At 39.1% G+C, this 21,575-nt stretch overlaps 1 pseudogene; it reads left to right on the plus strand.

The window, feature by feature from the left end:
* LOC130595272 (von Willebrand factor D and EGF domain-containing protein-like) overlaps nucleotides 1-21,575 on the plus strand; it is a 184,152-nt pseudogene that overhangs the window by 142,258 nt on the left and 20,319 nt on the right.

Here is a 21,575-nt window from a genome sequence, read left to right on the forward strand (position 1 = left end):
CTGCAAAAGCTTGAATGCAAAGTATCTCCATCATGTACAGTCCAGCGGAACATTTCCCAGCAAGCTGTCGCAATATGGACAGTTAATAAGAACCAAATATTAACTTAGGCAGTCAAGACTGCAGGTTGCATAGTGCCAAAATCTCATGGACTAATGTAAGGCAAAATTGGTAAACCAGCATGGCAAGTGTTTTTGCCTGTCTGCAATTTAACCCCTGCAATGTAAGCCCAGTGCTGCACCTCAGAGTAACGTGCAGAACCTCCACTGAGACTTGCTACCTTAGTCTCAATGTTAAGCCAGCATAAACATATTTCATGAAGTTCATGAACTGCCACCTTGTAATTCAGTACTGCAGTTCCCTGTGCACCCAGTGCTGGTGTTACCTTTAGCAGATAACACCATGTCATTCCTATGTCAGCCATCACAAATGTGCCCTTAGCATATATGACAGATTAAGTCTTGCTTATGGAATCGATGTTGTTCGCTCATAAGCTAAAGGTTCACTATGGTTCCTTCAAATTCTAGACCAGCACTTTTAGTTAATATTTATCTTCCTTCTGCCTTAGTTTCAAGATCTTCACAAAGCCATGTGGATTTTGCTGGAAGAAATATTGAAGATGCTAAAGGCTCTCACCAGGAAGACATTTTAAAGACATCAAGACACATACATGCCTTTCTTTCCCAAACCCATATTCCAAGACAAGAAAGCACACACTTTCTGGAAAGAAACTCCACAGTTGTTAACACTCCCTCTCTTACAGTGAAAAGGAATACTTCCCAAGCTCACATGCTGTCACCAGCAAAAACTGGCATGGAGTCCAGAGCACCTGAGAAAGTCTTTTCTTGAAAAAAGAAATAATACCCACACTTTCTTTCTGCACGAGGGGCCAGACCCCAGTGCAACAACTGTCAGTGTGACAACCCATACCCTTCTTCATTTTAAGCAATACAAACCAGGTATAACACAGATTGTTCTTTCTCGTCACAACACAAATGCAAGTTCATTCTTTGCAAGGCCACATGCTTTTCAGCAGCCTCGTTCCATGTACAGGTATTCTGCCAGGAGATGGCCTGGTCGAGTCACAGTCTTGAAGACTAAACCATCCCAAGACTTACCGACACAGCAGCAGAGAGCACCTCCTTTGGCAACACACTTCACCTTCCCTTTCCATTTAATAGATTCTTCCCTTGATACAGCTCCCCTGACTGCTAGCATCCCAGCAGGGTCAGCTCCCCAAGCAGGGCTTCCAGAACAGACCATGGTAGCCAGAAAGGTGTACAACACAGTGATGGATCATGTGAAACTGCCAAAACCCAGTGGTGGGAGGCATCAGTAAATTGTTTGTGCTAATACACTATGCTTTACTGGTGTGCAGTGTGAGCCAGCTGAAGATGGAGGATTTAAATGTGGGTCTTGTCCCACTGGATACAGCGGTGATGGAATTACATGTGAAGGTAAGGGGGAGAATCCTCTTTCTTTTATAACTTCAAATCTAGTGAGTCTCCAAAGTAAAAATGTATTTTGATTATAAATTTGGAGATTTTTCTAGCTGGGAACATTCTGACTTTCAAAGCCAATCATATTTCAAAATGATAGACAAACATTCTATAACTTTGAAAAAGCTCTTTCTGCTTAGAAAAATTACATTTATTTGATAATATCTAATCTATTGAAACCAGGGACAGATTGTGATCTTGCTTACCCTTGCTTAAGGCCAGATTCATTCTACTGAAGTCATTACATTTAAAAATATATAAAAATGCTGCGGAAAGAGTAAAATTGACTCAATTTCGCTATACAACACATTCTAGAAAAAACCTAATTGTTCTACTACCTTAAAAATTACTTTTAAATATCTAATATTTTTAATACAAAACTGAACTTGTCATCTGAAATGTATAGAACCCGAAGGGTTTTCACAATATATTGAGTTATTTATTAGACAGCTCAGAATACCTCTGTAAAACAGTAGTATTATGCACATTTTTGAAACAATGAATTCCCTAACTTAGCTATCATTTATTACACCTTTTGTTGAAATCCCTCTGATAAACTGATCTCTTAATTGGCCTTTCACTACAGAAAGCAAAATTATTTGTATAATCTATTTCATTCTCTTTCACATATGGTTCCTCAAGCTCTGTGCACAGAGAAGGCAGGTGTAGAGGGGGGTCTCAGCTGTGATGCGCTGCGGAGGACCTTGCAGGGATTCCTTGCTGTAAGCAAGGCTTCATGGGGGTGCAAAGCCCCCAGCAATGCTGCCGCCCTCTGAGGCTGGAGATATATCAGAAAATGCATAAGAAAAAGTTACTATAATCTTGGGTACTATAATTTTTGCCTATTTCCACATTTCTGAAATGCCCCTGTTAAAAGACTGAAGGTTACTTGGCACAAAAAGACACTGTCTCTGACTTCTGCATTATACCCAGGGCTGGAAGAGTACCAGGTAGCTCCCAATACTAGGAAGCCCAAAAGCAAATCTGACCACAGAATGGCCCCCACTCAAAGAACAGGCCCATGGACATATGAATATTTACAAATATGGGCATATGGCTGCTTTGTGTATATTTAGTATATACTATCAGTATAGTCCTTAAAACATAAACCTACCTCTGCCTTTTACTGTCTCACAAGATGAGATATATTCTTCACTTACTGGTATTACTGAAAGTCTCCCTGGAGAGTCCTTAGGATGAAATACATCATTACCAACACCCTTCTCTGTCTCAGGGCTTGATGACATGATGCACAAACACCATTATTTGTTTCTCATCACTGACCATGTCACCTGAGTCAGGAATTAACCTGTCTGCTTCCTGATTCTTCTTTATTCCGAGCCCTTCTGTGCACCTGCAAGCAATACCCTGGAGCATGGCCAGCAGTATGAACAACACCCACTATACCTCCAGTCGTTGATGTCTCTTCCCATATCAGATGTAGCTTAGCCATCATGAGAGCCGAAATTGAAAGATAATCCCTTAGATTAAGGCCTGCCATAGCCTCAGCTATCAGCACCTTAGAATGCTGCCACGACTGTACCAACTTCCTTGAAAATAGTAGTACCATCTAAGAACAGGAGCAGCAAAACTGAACAAGTGATCAAAGCTCAGATGAGACCAACATCTGCAAAACCTTCAGGCTTCAATGCAATATCTGTGGCAAGTGAGCAAAAGTTTTGACAGACTCAGACATGATAGTTGTCACCATCCTATTTGATATCAAAATTCACCAGGATTAAAAAGTAGCAAGACTTAATACCTGTGGAGCTTGAGGAGATGTGACCTTTGTTTAGCAAGAGTGTCTGAAAATACTCTTAAGATAATAAATACTTTACCAAGTGATATTATGTTGTGACAGAATCTAATTTTTTTTTTTTTTTTCAGGTGTGCAGATTTAAAATCAGGCTTGGAGGACTGGTAGGGAAAAAATAAGCAACATCCTGAAAATCAGTTTCTCTTCTAAAGTAAATCCTACCACATTTTATATCTGTAATATTATCATCCTTTTGGACAAGAACCTCAGTCTCCCTGTTAGGTTTTAGTTGGAAGTCCTCTCCCTCTACTTTGTCTTCCTGCTTTGGGAATCACAGACTCACAGGAGTGCAGGCCAGAGGAGACTACTGGGGATCACCAGGTCTAACCCCCTACCTTCTTTTGGAAGACCATAGCTAGATGTCAGTGTGTTTGCCTTATATTCAGGCATCTAAACTGAGACACGTTCAGATGCTCATAGCAATTTTCATTTAGATCACTCCCTTCACTACTGACAACTTTGTCATCTGTAAAAAGTAGGACCTTGCTTTTGCCCATCTTGCTTTGGTGTAATAAATATTACAGATTCCTAATTATTTTAGTGCAGATGAGGTAAGATGAACTAGCTCCTCAAGGCTCTACTCATCACTCCCATGCCCTTTCCTACACCTGGCCAGACTCCCAGCTTGTAGAGCTCTTTCACCTTCATTCACAAAGGCAGTATCACCATTTATTAGTGGCCTAATGTTAATACTACTCTGCTAAGCAGGCAAGGCCTTGAAAAACTTGATTTCAGAGAAGCATTTTGGAGATATCTGGCATCACCTACACAATAATAAAAAATAAGTAGGGGTGATAAGGCCTGCTTTAGTCCACTGGCTTCTCTTGCATGTTCTCTTGCAAAAGATGCTCACTGGCATTTATGGGGTAGTTAACCAAGAGTTCCTCTAGTAATGAGAGAAGTTATTAAATACCTGATTTCCACTCTCAGCACAATTTTAAGTATATCTACCATATATAGCCAATGCATTGCTATAGCATACTCCTAGCAGTTTTACAGGACAGAACCTATCAATCCCCTGTCAAAACGCACTGCAGAAGTGTCAGAACACTCAAAGATCTTTAAATGTTCCAGCTCAGTATGCCAAGCAAATAAAAATCTACTACTTTAATAATGTGTAACTAGCTCAAACAGGATTGTTTTCAGAATGCTTCTGCTATTTTGTCTACAAGGGCTTAGTAACATTTGAGGCTAATGCTCTGAAATATTCATTAGCACTGTTAGTCACCTTGGACTCATCGTCCTGCTTTTGTTACACACTGTACAACAGGAACACAGACAGGCCTTCACTTTCAAAGATGCTGTATCTACTGGACAAGGAAAAAAATGCTGTCTTTTCCCTAGGGTCAGTTATTCACCAGGGTCTGTGCGTATGGACCTGTCTGAGAGCAGCTGCTCTACTTCTTGAGGTCCTTGGAGTGCCCTAAGGTGGAACATGTCCTTTTCATTCAATACCAGGGTTGAAGTTTAAAAAAGGATCTGCTCTGGACATCCTTGTTGTGCTTTTTTCTAAGAGACCTTGACCTGGAGACTAAAGAAAGATAAGAATTTAACCCAAATATCTGGTCATTATCGTTCCTATCCCCAAGTTGATAGGGCGTGTCTTGTTACTCAAACTGTACAATTAAAAAGTTAAAGACTAAGTTCTGTAGAATAAAGACATTTATTTAAAATTATTTTGTATTAGGTGACAGTTGAGGACTAGTATTTTTTTTTAATTTTTAGTAGTCATAAAAGTTCCTCAGGATTCTATGGAATATAAAGTCATGCTACTTTAGAAATATTTTCTTAAAAATGTGAAGTCAGTAAAACTCTGGGATATTTTATCAACTTTGCACAGTATTTCCTAAGGAAAGAGGACATCTAGAACAGTAGTAGTTACGTTTTCTGCCCAAGAGTTAAAAACACAACATTGCCTTGACATTACAAAACCACTGTTCAAACCTAATAATTTTTAAAATAACAGGAAAGATGGAGTAGGTGGGAAAGTATTATGACCTCAGGATTATCACCTGGATGAAGCAAGGCAAAAAAATTCAGGTAGCCGACAGTCATCTGTTCTAAAATTTTACTGCACAAAGGCACTACTGTGTCAGACCAAAATTCCTTCCCCTATCTCCAATAGCAGATGTCTGTAAGTACATGGGAAAGATACAGGGATACTGTTCAGAACAGTCCCTCAGTGAGTCATGTATCACGTGCTTCAAAAAGTCAAGCACCCTGTTCAGCTTTTCCAGGCCATGTCTGATTTTGTAGTTTTCTATTCTGTCCCTCCAAGTCATGTCTTTCCCAAAGGCCTAATACATTCACTTGCTCTTCACACAAAAGCTCTACTGTACCTTTGTTTATCCCTGTCACCTTTTTCAACATCTTCTCCACTTTTACTGTATCTTTCCTGAGCTGGGTGATCAGACCTGAACATGGTATTTAAGATGCAGCTCAGTACAGATACAGAACATAATAAAGTCTGGCATTTTGTGCTCTGCTCATTTCTTAACAATTCCTAACACTTTATTTGCTTTTTTGACTGCAGATGAGCATTCAGGTGACATTTCACAAAAAGAAAATCCATTAGGACAACCTAATCAGAACTGTTGTCTGCATTTGTATTCCAATTTCTTCAGTGAAGAAATCTTGTTAATTTCCTGTTAGCTATGAGGGGACCCAGGGACTAACCACAGGCCAGCCAAGCTCACCTTGGTGCCCGGCAAGATCATGGAGCAGATCCTCCCAGAAACTATGCTAAAGCACATGGAAAATAAGGAGGTGGCTGGTGACAGTCAATGTGGCTTCATTAAGGGAAAATCATGACTGACAAATCTGGTGGCCTTCTACAATGGGGTTACAGCACTGGTGGAAAAAGGAAAGAGTAACTGATGTTACCCAGACTTAGGCAAATCATTTGACATTGTCCTTCAAGACATCATTGTCTCTAAACTGGAGAAGCATGGATTTCATGGATGAATAACTTGGTGGATAAGGAATTGCCTGGACAGTTATGCTCAAAGAGTTGCAGTCAAAGGCCCGATGTCCAAGTAGAGACCAGTGACAAGTGGTGGTCCTCAGGGGTATTGGGACTGATCCTGCTCAAAATCTTTGTCGGAGACATGGACAGTGGGATTGAGTGCACCCTCAGCAAGTTTGCCAATGATACCAAGCTATGTGGGGTAGCTGACCTGCTGTAGGGAAGAGATGCCATCCAAAGGGGCCTTGGCAGGCTGGAGAGGTGGGCCTGTGTGAACCACATGAAGTTCAACAAGACCAAGTTCAAGGTTGCTGCACGTGGGTCAGGGCAATCCCAAGCACAAATACAGGCAGGTCAGAGAATGGACTGAGAGCAACCCTGAGGAGAAGGGTGTGGAGGTGCTGGTTGACAAGAAGCTCAACATGAGCCAGCAACATGCACTTGCAGCCCAGAAGCCAACCATATCCTGGACTGCATCAAAAGGAGCATGACCAGAAGGTTGAGAGGGGATTCTCCCTCTCTACTCTGCTATCATTAGACCCCACTTGGAGTACTGTGTGCAGTTCTAGGGCCCCCAACATAAGAAGGATGTAGACCTGTTGGAGCAAGTCCAGAGAAGCCCATGAAGATGGTCAGAAGGCTGGAGTACCTCTCCTGTGAAGACGGTCTGAGAGAGTTGTGGTTGTTCATCCTGGATAAGAGAAGGCTCTGGGGAGGACCTAGAGCAGCTTTCCAATACCTAAAGGGACTGTTAAGAAAGCTGGAGAGCGACTTTTTACAAGGACGTGTGTCGTGGTTTAAACCCAGTCAGGTAATTTGTTCACTCACCCCCCCCCCCCCCTTCTTTCCCTCCTCCTACTCCCGGAGGGACGGAGAGGAGAATCAAAAAGAATGCAACTCCCACGGGTTGAGATAAGAACGATTTAGTAACTAAGGTATAACACAGATCACTACTGCTACCACCAATGATAATAATGATAAAGGAAATAACAAGGGAAGAGAATACAACACCTCAGCACCAGCTGACCGATAACTCACCCCCCAAGCCCGACCAAGCTCTGACCGATACCTCCTCCAACCCTGCAGTCTCCCAGCCCTTCCGGCTAACTCCCAGTTACATCCTGGGCATGACGTGCTGTGGTATGGAATACCTCTTTGGTCAGTTTGGGTCAGGTGTCCTGTCTCTGCTTCCTCCCGCCTTCCCCTCCTCCCTGGCAGAGCTTGAGGCTCACAAAGTCCTTGGCCAAACCAAAATATCGTTGTTATCAGCTCTGTTCCCAAGCTGAAAGTCAAAACACTGCACTGCACCAGCTACCAAGGAGGAAAAACATGACTGCTACTGCTGAACCCAGGACAACGTGTAGTACAGGACAAGGGGTAGTGGCTTTAAGCTTAGAGAGAGTAGATTTAGATTAGATATTAGGATGAAGTTCTTTCCTGTGGGGGTGGTGAGGCACTGGCACAGGTCGCCCAGAAAAACTGTGGGTGCCCCATACCTGGCAGTGTTCAAGGCCAGGTTGGATGGGGCTTTGAGCAACCTGGTCTGGTGGAAGGTGTCCCCACTTGTGGCAGGGGGGTGGAACTGGATGATCTTTAAGGTCCTTTCCAACCCAAGCTGTTCTGTGATTCTATGAGCGTTTGGACATTTATTTCACAAGTGGGCTCCAAACTAATGGACTATTTAAATACACATACAAGTTACTTTAATTGCACTAATACATGCTTTAACCCTATGCTTTATTTCCTTTATCTGTGTATCTTACATAAACCAATAATGCGGTAACTTTCTTTTCCATTTTTCCCCTCCCTTACACTGTACATGTTCAAGCTTCTTCTATACATTTAGGAAATTAGATTAAAACATCTTTGAAAGAAAATAAATAACGTACACTGATTGCATGAAACAAGGTAGACTATGCTACTTCCAGTTAAGTCTGTCCTGACCTGACTGGTTTTCAGAAGTTATGCTCTCACGCCTCTTAGCCTTGCTTTAGTACACCCAGGACTTCAACTGCCAGACGGCACAGCAAGTTTACTCAACTGTTGGAAATGCTAAGCAATAGCTCCGTTGTGGATGACATTTGCTGATTAGGCTATCAAAAATGGAAGAAACAACATAGCGTCTTCTATTGCTGAGTACTCCCAAAGTTATCATAGAAAAACTTACAAACTGTACAGAAACTTACAAAATGTGCATGATCTCATTTTAATGGAAAAAAAAGAAATTCTGGGATATTTCCCAAAAAGCCCTTTCAAAGAAAACAGTAATGGACTTCTCCATTTTCACCTCCAGATTTTAAATTATAAACATAAAAATACATATATTTGACAGCAAGATTGACCATTTGCAGCAATGGTTTCCTCTTTACTGTTATTTTATACCATCCAAAACCGCTTAGTATAAAAACACTGCAATACCTTTGTACAATTTAGCAAATGTTTATGGAAAAAAAAATATTTATTCCAGAAGATGAAAGATAGAAGTTTTGGAAAGGAATTTGATGCAAACAGTATCTTTCTATCAGGGAGGGAAATATATTTTAGGTGAATGTTGCTCTTGCTCTCACACTGCAGTCAGTGTTGTTTTTATCTTTTGCTATTCACCAGTAATACAATAGTTTTAAACACTTTACTATTAAATGTCACCATAGGAGCTAAATGTTTTAATATCCAAAATACCATGTTCTTTTCTGACAGTTCAGATGCATCTCAAAATGTGTAAAGGCCAGATGGAAAGTATTCTATTCAAATGAACATATTCGCTTTAAGTGCTACGTACAAAACATGCTGAAATAAAGCATACTATGTTTGAATGTCACTGGGCTTGGCATAGCACTTAGGCACCTGGAGGCTTTATGCAACCATCATCCTACAGGAAATGCAATCACATTTCACATACTTTAAAAAGAGCATTACATTTTTCACAGGTTTTGTGTTTCCCTGTCTCCATGCAGAGAATATTAACCAAGTCTACCTACCATTTATTTTTAATTGCAAAGAAATCTCTTTATAAACAAGCCCTGGGCTTATGCAAGCCCAGCAGAATGGAGATGTTTCAGATGGACATATGTGAGCAGACAGGTCGGCATCCTCCTTTCAAAGCCTTCAACCAGTCACTGACTTCAGTGAGATTTATGACAAACCCCTGAATGTGAGTGGTGGCTTATAAATGTAGTACTGCAATTTTAAAGAAATAACAAATGTATTGAAAACAGCATCAATTTCTTTCCTTTTCTTCCACTTTCCATTTCATTACAGACTGCTACCTACTCTTTGCCCTAATAGCACAAGGCTCCAAGCTACCTGAGCCTCTGACCTGCTCCAACAGCTGCTACCAGTGGCTGAATTAGAAAAACTTCAGGGAAGTTTAACTCTAACTACTTAAATGGATCTAAATCAAACTTACTTAGTTGTACAGACAATGTCATTCTTTTTAATTCTATTTTCTCACAGATGTACACTTCAAATTTCAGCTAAACCTATGCTGAACTTCAAATGTCTAAACCTCCTTGCCCACCAAATCAAAACTAAATTTAGCTTAATGACATTCTCAGCATGTATATTATGGATCTAAACTATATCTAGTGAGTTTTCTGTTCTCAAGCATGACAAATCCTAAAGATATTTTAATGCAACATTGAAAATTTCACAGTTAAAACTGTATGGTAATAGGAAATGTAAATACTGAGGTATCTGAAGAGCAGATCTAATACTAAATATTTTTCTTTAATGTTATTTGCGTCAAAATGATTTATTTTCAATTACCTTCTTGAAGCTTGTCTTTTCAACTGCAATTGGATAATGTGTGGTGACTTACATTACTTTTTTTGGATGGCAAAGTTCATATTCAATGACTTTATCTGAAGCTTAGTGATAATAACAAGGAGGCCTTCAACACATAATGTTCATTTAAATTATGTGATGCTACACGTATTTGTCCTTCATGTAGCCTTCCAATTACACAGTCCATTTTCCAGTTTTAAGAACAAAATGTGGTACACTAGGTTTTGTTGTGGTTTTTTTTTTTTCCACAGTAACAATACTTGAAAGATGCTTTGTTTCAGACTTCCTTAGCTTCATTTGTATTTTCCTTGGAATAACCTTGCTTAGCTTCATATCCATTATAGAAAACAAAACCCTGCCAGTGAAGTGTGCCAAAGTACAAGATTTTTCACTGTATTCACTTCCCAAGAGCAAGGAAAGACATTTTTCATTCTATTATGTGAGGTGGCTTTTTTTTACAAAAGCATGAGAGCCAGCTGACACACATGACTTGCTCTGCTCCTGCACACAGCACTTCTTCAAGTGTCAGTGGCCATATTCTACCTCGAGTGGCCTTCTCCTACATTTGGCACACAAAACTACTTCTTATTAAAGGGCTACAAAAAGAAACGTTCATGACACCAGATGTCAGGTAGCTACCTTAGATGTTAGGTTTATCTGGCTGAGCCGTCCAGGCCCCTTGCACAATAACTCCATTAGGCTCATAATGATCAACATTTAAGAAACAAACCAGTGTCTTCAGTAAATAGCCTGTTTCAGGATTTGCAGTACTTTCCAGCTTTATGCAGTACACCTGCTCATCCTCTTTCTTCTACAGAATGATGTTGCACATTGCAGTATGTCAAGAAATCATTACCTAACTTGATGCTTTGTCTGCAGGTCTCACACTACTTATTAAACATTAAAATCATTACTTAAACATTTGTCATTTTGCTGAAAAATTCCCATGCAATTCTTTTCTATACAGAATAAACACTTCATCTCTGCTTTAGTGACTTCTAACACCTGTTAAGCTTTACTGAACATCCACATGGCGAATTTGCAGAGAGGATGGATCAAGGTTTTATTATTGACTACATTTGTACTTGATCCATTCTTAGACTTCAAAAATACATACTTAAAAATGTGCATGCTCAGAAGTGAAATATGGTTATGTTAAAGTCATTCCCTTGCAGACATTATATAGCTGCTCATTAGGGCTGCATTACTAGTATAATACTTTTATCCTGCAGTGTTTTCCTCAGTAGCCACATTACTTGTTGGATTAATAAAATGGTATGTGAAAAGTAATAACAAGTGCTGTGTTCATAACCACACAAAATGTAATATTTCAACTGTATCTTCTTTCTCATCTTTTATTCTTGCATTGCAGTGTGATCCACCATGTGAGAATCGAGGAACTTGTGTATCCCAAAATACTTGTTCTTGTGCTTATGGATTTGTTGGTCCTCGATGTGAAACAAGTATGTATAAACTCATTCAGGCTTTTCTCCTCATTACATGTTTGAATCTGCAGAAAATTAGAAGACAAAGAAAGCCTTTTTATTTTTCTATATTTCCCTTAAAATGGTGATTGCATACAACAAGACAATAAAAGTATAATATGTTGAAGTAATGCAGTACCTAAAATATTTCAGAGTATATATTTACCAGCAGCATAGTTGGATTATGTAAAAATATGCACATCTATATCAACATTTTCTACAGGAAAAATGCTTCTGGAAAAACAAACAAACAATCAAAAATGTCCATGTTATTTAAAGTAACATTTATGAAATTCAAGGTTGTGTGAGTGAATGCAGTAATACTAATTTTGAGAACACAAAAAGACAACCATACCTATTGGGAGTCACATTATTGTGCAATACAAGTTGCAAGAGAGACTTAATATATAGAAGATCTGGGGGGGGAATCCTTCAGATCCTTCTATAGTAGCTGAATGTTGAAACATAAGCAGTTTCATTATTGCAGTCCTCGCTGCTTATTTAAATATCGGGTTGCCCTTGACAGGAATATAATTTTATCTCTGAATCAGAGCATCTGGAATACTTAAAAAGTAAAGAATTTTAGATGCAAGATTTCTATTAAAGAAAGAAAACCAAGGAAAAGGACAGATTCATCCCTCAGGTTGGACAAATACAATCAGGTATTTGCTGTAGCAGAACAACTTGAGGATCTGCACTGGTGTTACTGATAAGAGATTTTGATCCTTTGTGTATTTTTCAGTGGTGTGTAACAGACACTGTCACAACGGTGGGGTCTGTGTGTCACCAGATGAGTGCAAATGCAGAAACGGATGGAGCAGCCCTTCTTGTGAAACAGGCAAGTCCTTAGAAATGACTGGTCTCTCATGTACTTTGCCCCTGAAATCCACATGATTCCCACAATTCAGTGGTCAGATTGGGAATTGTTTAAAGAATTAAGACATAAGGAGACCAGTTTAAAATTGGACAAGAATATAAGGAAGCAAACATGACTTCTGCTGCTAAGTTAGCAACTACATATGCAGTTCTAACTCTGCATAGTCAAAGGAAGAGAAGTGAACCTAGAAATGGACTGTTAGAAACTGAGACTGAATACAGTGATTGTTGTGGTCCAGTTCTTGGATTTATTTTTGCCATTCTAGAAGATGGCTTGTGACTGTACAAGACAGAACAAAAGCCAGTTTGAAAAGAGAAGTAACCATTCACCCCTAATCTCAAATATTCTGCTGCCACCAGAGTTCACACTGCTTCTCCTGCCTGTTTCTCATACTTGTAGAGTGCCTACAAAAGGCATCCACAGAAGTGTGTGTGCTCAGAGAACAGCCTCCTTCACACATCAGTACAAAATGTCAAGATAAGGATTGGATCTAGGCACCTATTTCTAGTCAGGACTCAAATTTTTGAACCCTATTTTGAATAGATACTGCTCAAACCTTCCTCACAAGGTCTAAGTGGTAAACAGTGGAGCACATATTTTTCTTCCAAAGGCACAGTAACTTCAGCAATCACCTGGGATAAGGCAAGCAAAATAGTGAAATACTAAAAGAAGCAAGAATGAGCTTAATCAGTTTCAAACCTCAAGGCTACAGAGGCACTCTGCCTCTGCCATAGCGAATATTAAATGACTAAGACATCTTCAGCCTACATTACCTTTCCTGGAAGGTAAGAGATGTCATTTTAACCTTCATGCTCTTCATGTAGATGTTGAAATGACAGACCTATTGAGGACACATAAATTAACTTAAGATCCATGATAAATGACTGGTATTGCCACTAGCTATTCTGGCTCCCACCACCTCTTTTTCCTTATGGAGATTACACTACTTTCCTTGAGTTCTGCAAATTTATTTTGGAGTGGTTCTAAACAGGATTATTCCAAGAGCAGGACAAGCAAGAGCAGCAGAAGCAGTAAAGCAGTAATTTCCAACCCAGAATAACAGCAGCAGGATTTGTCTGCCTGGCAGTACCTTAGGTGAAAGACTATCAGGCTCACCTCTCTGACACAGTTTTGTGTGCACTACACAGAATATTTTGCGGATACTGTTGAGGTTTTCTGCCTCAATGTTAAGATAGGAGTCTCTGGATGAACATATATAGTAACAAAAAAAATAATAGAAAAAGGAACTTAGGGGACCTTACCAATGGAAACATGAAAACTGGCAGAGTATGGATATCTGTGAACTAGCTAGGACAATGAGGCAACTAATCCAAATTCACCATTAGCAATGCATGAAGTCAATTTTGACTTCATAAGTGATTGCTGCTTAGTCAGAAAAGCCTCTCATTTAGACTACAATTTCACTTTTTTCTTTCAAAATTGACATTTTATTTCTGTTTTAGTTCATATAAAACATTTTAGTGACCCTTAATTTATTTAATCTTAAATGTATTTAACTTATTTAATGGGCTATTCTGTCAGATACTGAAAGACAAAGGGAATAGAGGGAAAAAGACTGTTTTAAAGTGTCACTCTGCTTTAAAATGAAAACATAATCAGATTCTTTATTCTTCACACACTGACTTTCCAACTAAACTAATTTACAATTCTAATACTTCTTTATTTCAACAGGCAGGTACTTGCTGCATAGAAATATGCAAGGCAGCTTTTAATTCCTAATGCCTGTTATATCTTCTCCAGCAATAACAGATAAATAAAGAGGCAAAGGAAGCTCAGTCAGTGGCTTTGTTGGTGATGCATGAGCCAATATGCTGGGGAACTGGTATTTCAATGAGGCAGAACAAACAGAGTCTTTGCCGGGCATACCTATTAAACTTCACGGAAATGCCACGGTGCTCTGCTGAATTCAGGCAAAGCAGCAAATGGTTAATAGCTCATCTCCACCTTATCCAGGCTGTATGCAATCTGGCTACATTTTACTACCTTGGAATCATGTTTGGTGAGGATACTAGAGTGGAAGCAAATGAAGTGTGCAAATCAAAGTAAGATATCAGAAATAAACTATTATGTTATTTTTCATCCCCAAAGCTATGCTAAAACACTACTGAAATGCTCCCACTGTGCTGACAATGAATAAATGCCGCAGCACAACTGACCAGCAAAGATTGTGTGAAATTTATCACAATATTATTACAAACGTTTATTCTAATGTCATGTGCAAAAGCAAAAGCGTGCCTACTTTAAAAAATTCAAAATCCTATGAGATTCACAAAACTATCATCTTGTATTCACATACAGCTGTGTGCAATCCTGTATGCTTGAATGGAGGAATCTGTGTACGGCCAAATATGTGTAAGTGTCCTTACGGTTTCTATGGGCCACAGTGCCAGAGAGGTAAGAAAGTTCTATTTATCATCTCGATAAAGGATCCAAGCTTAAAATATAAACAGCAGCCTATATCATTACCTGCTCCCACATGAAGTATATCCAGAGACTTTTCTTGTCATAACTCCCTTTGTGTACATTTGATGTTATAGTCTGTCACAAATCCACATTATGTTGTTCTTAATGGTATTCTGAAGGAATAAGCTCTTATTTATGATGGCATTAATGATAACTAAATAATTATTCTAAAACTGTCTGAAGTTAGTGATATCACTAATTAACAACTGTTCAATTAAATGTTAAAGCATGGCTCTACTTTATTAATTTTGCATACTCTACAATGTGTACTATACTGTGTTCAGAGCCAGGTGATAATTTATCTTCAAATGTACTATCTACATGACCCCCCTTGACTGTAGTGGATAGGAGACTTGTGTAGAACTTCAGACCCTTTCTCAATGATCTGATCAAATATTGCTCTGCCTGACATAGAGCAAGGACCTGATTTTGAATCTCTGTTTTTGGTTTTCTTGCTCACTTTGTGCTGCAGAAGTCAAAATAATGAATACTTTAGCTACCCATTTGCTCAGGCAGGATACACGAGAGAGGCAAATTTATGTTTCGGGCTCAAATAGCTGTGATTATACTACTGTTTTTCAATTTTTTGAGCATAGCTCTAATAGCCCCTCCTGAATCTGGAAGTATAAATACACTCTTATTACCAAACCTGAACTATTTCAATATTAAAAGTTCTTTTCTCTTTCTCTCACTCTTTTGTTTCCCTGGAGTTCCTAGATGAATGCAATCCCAATGCATATTTTTGCAAGTGAATGACTCACACACATAAATCTAATTGCAAATGGAGCCTGCTGGAAGCTCTTTGTTTCTGTGATGTGGGGGTTGAAGGAGAGTGAAAATGATACAGACTCTGTAATTTGATGATCTTTCTTTTGAGGTTTAACATGGAAGGTGATTTTAAACATCTAGGTGATTTGGAATTTTTATCATTAAGTGTCATGGTTTAGACAGAACTAAAACTTGAAAATAAAAATCCACATTTGTGGGCTATGGAAGTGATACAGGGAGATAGTGGCTGGATGCTGAATTAAAAAGCATCCTTCCTTCTGTTTCATTAGAAAGGGGAAAGAAATAACACCAAAGCCAAGCTAGCAGGTATCAATCACCAATCTATATTTCAAGGGCACAATCCCTTGATGAAGGCCATTAGCTAAAGAGTAAAAACCTAAGAGATTCTCAGGAATATTACAACCACTTAACTGCAGGTACCTAAGAGACCTTTGGCTGCTAAGAGTCATGTCCCACATTATTTCCACAAACAAGAGAGAATCATAATCTCCAGCTAGGAATCTCCCTGAATCACCCTTTGGACAGACACCTTCTCTATCCAGCAGAAGTAAAAAAACCCTGCAGACTGGTCTCCCAACACAGACATCTATATAGGGAGCCTGTATTTAGGCAATGTTGATCCCCTGTGTGATTTTGGTGCACAAAACTTTTGCTTTCCTTTCCCTAGCTGTTTGCATTCCTCCTTGTAAGAATGGTGGTCACTGGGTATAAACCAATGTATGCTCCTGTATCCAGGGCTACACTGGAAGAAGATGTCAAAAAAGTAAGTTACAAACTTCCCTTTTCTTTCCAATGTTTTCTGACTCATAAACAGTTTTTATCCTTTTCATAAATGTTCAACAGAATATTTAGTCTGGATTTATGTCATGACTTCCTATAGTCCTATCAGAGCACTACACTATGTCTAAAACCAACTTGTTAATTAGAATAGCACTAACTCAAGTCAATGTTGGGAGTAGAACATTTTGCTAGAACCCTCACTAAGTATCTCATGCATTCAGAATGGGTAACATTTGTGTTTGGAGATGAATTAATTATTTGAGTTTGTCCTGGGTTCAGCAGTAGCAGCCATTTTTCTCCTTCTTAGTAGCTGGTACAGTGCTGTGTTTTTGACTTTCAGCCTGGGAACAGCACTGATAACACTGATGTTTTTAGTTATTGCTCAGTAATGTTTACTCTGACCAAGGACTTTCTGAGTCTCATGCTCTGCCAGGGAGGAGGGGAAGCTGGGAGGAAGCAGAGACAGGACACCTGACCCAAACTGATCAAAGGCGTATTCCATACCACAGCACAGCCCACTATATAAACTGGGGGCAGTTACCCGGAAGGGCTAGATCACTGCTCGGGTCAGGCTGGGTATCAGTTGGTGGGTGGTGAGCATTTGTATTCTCTCCCCTTGTTATTTCCCTTATCATTATTATTATTGGTGGTAGCAGCAGTGGTTTGTGTTATACCTTAGTTACTGGACTGCTCTTATCCCAACCCGTGAGAGTTACATTCTTTCAGTTCTCCTCCCCATCCCTCTGGGAGCCGGGGGAGAAAGAAGCGGGGGGTGAGTGAGAGGCTGCATGGTTGTGAGTTGCCAGCTGGGCTTAAACCACGACAGCATTAAAGATTTTCTTGAGGTAAAAGTAAAGCCAAGGGCAGAGGTGCTAACTGAAATCCTTAAAAATATGAGAACATCATACTTCTAGATTAATTAAGACAGTTAGATAGTAATGCTTCAGCCTTGCCTTTGTTCTTGTCACTGAAAACTCCTTCACCTTAACATTGGTATTCATATTCAATTCTTCGATTCTTCTGGGGAAATAGGTTATTTTGGCATTTTTACAGACTCTATTGCTCAACAATATCTGTTACCCGGGGAGTTTAGGATATGTATGTGAAAACTTTTTTTTTTTTTTTTTATTATTTCTTAACCAGTTTGAAATTGGCAAAAGGGGAGCTGTGAAAACAACTATCCTTGGCAGGAAGAATCTGTATGTTTCCAGAACACTTTATGTCTCTCACACACAGAGAAAAAAAGCTAGTGAAAAAATCCCTTCCAGCAACAAAAGCCCTCTCAATCCCCACACTACAGCTCTCCCCGCCTTCAACAGGGAGAATCACGACACAATTCTGCCTGGCTGCAAAGTACACAATTGAATAGTCTGCTCTGGCAGAAACAAGCTGGAGGGAAGAAAGAAGAAAAAAACCCCTTATGTTTGGCATCTTGTTTTTGAGGTTAGAGAACATTAGAAAAGTGCTGTTTCCAGCTTTAAACATACTACCACATCTCCAGATAGATCAAAGGAAAAAGAGGTGATCATGACTGCAGCCTAGCAAAGCACTCACCTAAATTCTCTAACTGCTCCCAATACAGAGTCTTTCTTTCCATTTTCAAAATGTTTATGAGATTTTGTGGCCCATCTTGGTATAATCTTTGTAAAAAAGCTCTCTGATATGATGAAAATATTTTTGTTCTGTAGAGTCTAAGCCTCCATTCTACTTCAATAACCACTATATAGTCTGTTTTATTTAGACTAGTGTTATAAAAACTTAAAGGACCTGTGTTTGTGATGAATGAAGAGAAACATGACTCAGTAAAGGCAACTACTATTGTTTGCCTACTCTTACTGGTCACTGACTGCTACTAGGTAAAAAATTTTGCATAATGTTTCTGTTTTATTGCTTAAATTCAACAGAAAGTACATTATTGACAAGCTTTTAATAACAAGCAGTTGCTATTAGAGCTGTATGTCTTAGCATTGTTGCCATATGAAATAGCTGCTCTCTCCCCTACCAGAGGATACAGAAGTCTCCACTTCCGTGGAGCAAAAGACTGTAGGGCAGATGGCAGATGTCTCAGCTGACCTTCGCAAACCTTCCCCCAAGAACAAAATGGAGAAAACTATTTCTCCCATCAGCTGGAGGCTGCTCCCAGTCCAATACCTGTCAGAGCTAAAATACCAAAGGAATTTTATACCTTTTTTTAGGCATAATTTTACATCATTTTTGATCAGGCATTGACCTAATTGGTGGATAAGCTGACGTATGTGGCAAACACTTAAAGGCTAGAAGTATGTACACAGATATGCATTCCTAACTCATTTACACACAGACAAATGAAAAAGTGGAAAATAAATTCTTAGCATGAAGACGTTCCACTACTCTACCCCTTTTTCTCAAATAAAAGGAACCACAGTATCCATTTGACATTCCAGAAAGAGCTAATCTATCATATAGCTCATTCTGTCTCATTTGCAGTGTCACTAGCAGTATATATATAAGTCCTTATACATCTATCACATTAATTTTGATAAACTTGCAGCTGCTTGAGGTGAGATCAGCCCTATGAGCTGTGTGCCTGAGTGGTCAGAAACCCAGCTGGGAGATGATCTGTGTAGTGCTTCTGCTAACCTTCCTGCAAGGTGTATGGCAAGAAAGAATCAGAACAATAACCAGTAGATTTCTACTTTACAGCAGGTTTTCTCTGGATTTGAGCATCTTTTCCATTTGCCTTTGAAGACCCCATGAAACCAAGCTGTGCCCTGAGTTTTTAAGGAAGGAAAAGAAGTTCATAACAGCAAAACTGTTAATAGATACAAAATTTACCGTAAGTTTAATATTGTAACAGCTCCCATTTGTAAATCACCAGGACAATGTGCCACATTTTCAGAGGAAACGCCAGAGGTAAACCTGTGGCCCAAATCATAGCTTGGTGGTGTCTAACCTGTTGCTGCCAAGTTAACCCACACTGTGAAATGTACAGCTAGCTTAGCCAAAATTCTTAGCCATTTCTCAGAATGTGACAATTCTGAGAAAAACAATTCCTTATGAGGGATTTTATAATTATTTTAATTATATTTTGTTCTCTGAATATGAATTTGCAGTGTCCTTAAGTCCTTTAACACTTCTAGTACAGTTTCTAAAACCTCTTGACAGCAATTCAGCTTTACTATGTACTTATTCTGAGTCTCTAATCTTAGAAATTTCAGGTGGATTTATTACCTGCCTAATAAAATCTATCTAGATAGAGTGAGTAAACTTAAGATTAAGAAAGACAAGTCTGAGGAAGGTTCTCAGCCATGTGTTACATGCAGAGCACTCACATTCTTGATCCTTAGCTTAGGAAAACATTTGTGGGTCTGGGAAATTTCCCAGAAACCATAAAAACTGAGTAGTCCTTTCAGAAACAGTAATCTGAACAAAAATATTACCTTTCTTAAGGTGCGGTGAATGCTTGGGATTGACAGTCTTCTATTTTATCTTTGTTTATACAGCAGGACACAGTTTTTTCGCACATCTCTGATACCTATTCATAATGATGGGAATTGCCTCAGTAAGCCCTTAGATTTCAGCTTTAACATGCTCTAACACAAAGTTAGAGCAAGGGGATATTCTCTGCCATGCACAGCCCTGATCACCACAGGGGTGCTTGCTTTCATGCTCATGATACCATAACACATTTCTGGATGACCCCTTTGATGGACCTGCATGAAATCAGGGAAGCCACAAACACTTGGATGCCCATGCTGGAGATAATTTGCACATTAGAGTTGTTCCTAATGCATGAACCCAAGTGTCTTGCAAGTCAGATGTATCAGTAGTTAAGTGGGTCCTTGTGATGAGTCAATAAAGTAATAATAGTAACAGTTGTGTGAGTCTGTTTCTCCAGTAATTAATGTTCATAAGTTACATCAGAATAAGGAATTAGTAACAGGCACTAAACAAGCTGCATATTTGTCACGATACCAACTTTATGAAGATATTTTAGGTAGGAACAGTGTTCAGAGGCAAGACAAAAATAAGTCAAATGAGGTGTTTGGTCACTTACTCCTTGGATATTTTGTCATTGTTTCCACTTCTTTTACACATATCTTTTTCCTTCTTGAAATCTCACCTTCATGGACAGAGAAGCAAAAGCATCTGTTTCTTTTTGTCAGCTTCAGATTCTCAATTGAAGGACATAACTGAAACTAAAAGCCATGGCAGCCAATCAAGACAGGTTGTTTCTAAACTGAACCCAAATACACTACTGATTTATATTAAATATATAGCAATATGCCTCAGGACATTCATTTCCATCCCTGTACAGTTTGGCATTTTTAATACTGTAGAGCCAAACCAATGTAGGACAGAGTGGCAGCACCACATCTTTGCCACTGGGGCTTACACTTCTTTGCTTCCTTAGAGTACAGAGAAAGGCATTCAGCCTGAAAGTTTGTCTTTGTTTTGTATATAAGTAAACATCGTCTCAAAAAAAAATGTGTAAATCAACAAGGTATGATTGGCTGCCAGAAGAAATACAAGACTGCCTGGTGTATTTATTGATAAATAACTGACTGGTGATAATGCCAACCAGACATCCACACCCAGGATGAGCGGGTGTCAGAGCTGACAGTGAAATGTATGGTTATGCCTCAGCAATTGTACAGCCTTGTATCCTCACTTGCTATGCATTGTTTTCAGTATAATCTGTCTTGTTGAGTGGAAAAAGGCAGGTGCTGGTAGTACCTCAAAATAAAATCTATTTCTGGATCAACTTTGCATCAAACGAACATACTTGGAGTTAATACTAAAGAAAAGCTAATTGCATGTGGTTTTAAATTCCCTTTTGAAAATAATGCACAGCTGTAACAATCGTGGGATATCACTCCTGTTCATACGGCTTTAAAGCAGTGTTCACGCTGATTCCTACTATAATCTTACAAAAATTATAAACAGAGAAAATAGATTAGGTTTTATTTATATATTACACGTATTTACACTGCTTTACAAATATCTCTTACAAATGGAAAGCTAATAAAAGCTGGCCTTTCTTATGAAGCATTAGAGCAAAGAGAAGCAGAGAAAAGAAGCGATTCATGGGTCCACTTTGAAACATGTTTATCCCCTCTT

The sequence above is a fragment of the Pezoporus wallicus genome, unplaced genomic scaffold (assembly GCF_028554395.1).
Source record: "Pezoporus wallicus isolate ANWC-B61680 ecotype Strahan unplaced genomic scaffold, APGP_CSIRO_Pwel_v1 contig_865, whole genome shotgun sequence".
NCBI classification, from domain to species: Eukaryota; Metazoa; Chordata; class Aves; order Psittaciformes; family Psittacidae; genus Pezoporus; species Pezoporus wallicus.